This window comes from Haliaeetus leucocephalus, unplaced genomic scaffold (genome assembly GCF_000737465.1).
Source record: "Haliaeetus leucocephalus isolate CR32 unplaced genomic scaffold, Haliaeetus_leucocephalus-4.0 Scaffold306, whole genome shotgun sequence".
In the NCBI taxonomy this organism is placed as follows: Eukaryota; Metazoa; Chordata; class Aves; order Accipitriformes; family Accipitridae; genus Haliaeetus; species Haliaeetus leucocephalus.
The window spans coordinates 6,198,495-6,201,087 of NW_010972742.1; positions in this window are offsets into that span (position 1 = coordinate 6,198,495).

The window sequence follows — 2,593 nt, forward strand, 5'->3', positions numbered from 1 at the left end:
CCCCCCCGGGAGACGGCGTGCCTCAGTTTCCCCAGAGCGCGGTGCGGGGCGTCACCACCGGAGTGCGCTGAGCACCGGAGAGGGGGGGGGAGAGGGAGCACTGGTACTGGGGGTGGGTGTCTCCTGGGACCCCCCCGGGCTGCCAGTGGTGAGCGGAGGGTTGGGACACCCGGGTTCGGGTGGGGTGCACCCACCAAAATACCCCCCCACACACACACACACACTGCTGCAGCACAGCCCAACCTGCACAGTGAGGAGGGGGCTGCCCCATGGCAATGGGGACGGGAGCTGCCCCACGGCACCCCGACATTCAGCCCACGCTGCCCCCAGCCAGCACCCCAGCGGGGTCACCGTGTCCCAGGCCGGTGACTGTCCCACGGCCCTGGATGCCCACCTTGGGGCTGTGGGGTGGGTGGAGGGTCCCACAGCACTGCTGCCTGCCTTGCCTGTACCCTGTGGCCAGGCCACAGCCGGGGATGGCCTGGACATCCCTGCCTGGCAGGCGGGTTTGGGGGGGGGAGAGGTCCCCTGGGGCAGGGGGTCACAGCGAAGCGAAGCACCACCGAGGTGGGAGCCATGGGGTGGCTGGGGGCACCCAGGGAGCCCCTTCTGCACCCCCGCCCCACGCCTCCCACACGTGCCAGCGGCTGCTGCCCGAGGTGAGAGCTAATGGGGAGGCTGGGAGCCAGGAACCCCGTGCCAGGGGTGGGTCAGGCCCCCGGGGCTTGTCTCCATCCCGACCCACGGCCACGGGCAGGGGGACGGCTTGGGGACCTGCCAGGGAAGCCAGTGAAGCCTGTCCACACCAGCCAGGATGTCCCTGGAGATGTCTGTGACCCTGGGGCGAGCAGCAGACATCTCCCATGACAGAGCACTGCCATCTCCTGGGGACCGTGGGGATGGGTGCTCAGCTGGGGATGGGGACAGGGATGGGGACCAGGACCAGGCACGAGCACCCCCGGCCCTCCCGCACCCCTCTCCCCGTGGTGACACTGCAGGGTCATGAGCAGAAGGCCCTCGGGGATGGACCCTGGGGTGGCGGTGGCTGCAGGGTGACAGGCGGGAGGGTGGCTGTGGGGTGGCTGCACGTACAGCCTGGTGCACCCAGCTCAGCCCCAGCACAGCATCTTCCCCCCACCCACAATTTGTGGGGGAGGCCTCGGGCTTTCCAGCCAGAGGAAAAAAAATCTAAAAACCCATCAACCAAGCAGCCAGGGGCCATGCTGGGGAGGAGGGCAGGGTGCCCAGGCCTGCTGGGCGCTGCAGGGTCCCCCCCTCCCAGCCCCACCACCTGGGGAAACTGAGGCACGCTCACAGCACACCCAAAGAGGAATGGAGGCACAAGGGAGGCGGGTCACCCTGCTCCCCGGCTTTAGGTTGTAGCATCCCAAATCACCCATCCCCCCTGTCCCCTCGTCCCCACCAGCATGAGGCAAGCGCCCGCTGACCCCAGCCCCGGCTCAACTGTGCTGGCAGCACCCCAGCCCCGGTCCGATGGCCGCATCCTTCCTGCCCGGCTGCCTCCCCGCAGCGCCCCGAGCTCTGCCGGTAGCTCCTTTGCTCCCCGGGCACAGGGCTGATGTCGGAGCCTGGCGGGTTTGGGTTTTCTTCTTGGGGATTTTTGTTTTTTCCCCGCTCGCTTCCTTCCTCTGCGCCGGCCCCGCGACCTCAGCTGCCCCCGGTGCTGCCAGCCCCCCCCCGCGGCCCCCTGGCTCTGTGCCCAGCTCCCAGCAGCCCAAAAGTGAGTGGTGGGGGGCCCTGCCGGGGTTGCAGCTCTGCTGCCTCCTGCCCTCACTACGGCTGGGTGAACCCCAGCCCTGCTGCAGCCCCTCTGCTGTGGCATCGTGCCTGGGCAGCTCTGCGGATGCTGGGGAGCCCCCGTATCCCCTTCCCCCACACCAGCACCCCAACTGCCTGTCTGGGAGGGGGGGCCCTGCAACTCACCCCCCCATGAGGACCCCCACCCTGTCCTCTACCCACAAGGACACCCAGCCTGGTGGCCAGGCTCAGCTGGGTGTCCCCAGCGAGTCCCTCAGCCCCCAGGGACAGGGCTGCATCCTGGGCTGAGAGGTGGCACCGACGGCAGCAGGTGCCCAGATGCAGCAGGGCAGGGAGCACCCCGCTCCGGGGCGTTGTGCCACCCCGAAACATCACATTGCAGCCACCACGCACCCCAAAAATCCCTGACAGCCAAAAGAAACAAGGAAATACCAAGGCAGGAAAGTGATGGAAATCCATCCCAGCAAAGCTGGGCCCACTGTGGGGTCTGAATCCGGCCACCCCCAGGCCCAGGCAGCCCACGGGAGAGCCGGAGGGAAGGGATGCATGTGCAGGATACGGCTCAGATGCTGCCCGCGTCTCCAGGGACACACACCCAGAGCACAAGGGGGTTCAGCAAGCAGGACGGGACTGGGGCAAGTGGGATCGGCTGGAGGATGTGGCCGCAGGCTCCTTGCAGGCCATGGATTGGGAAGCTGGGGTGATCAGTGGGGATGCTCCCTCCCTTCCTCCAAGCGCAGCATCCCGCTGCCCTGGTGGGATAAACACCCGCTTCCTGCCCTTAATCAGCTCCAGAGGGGCTGGGGGGGGGACA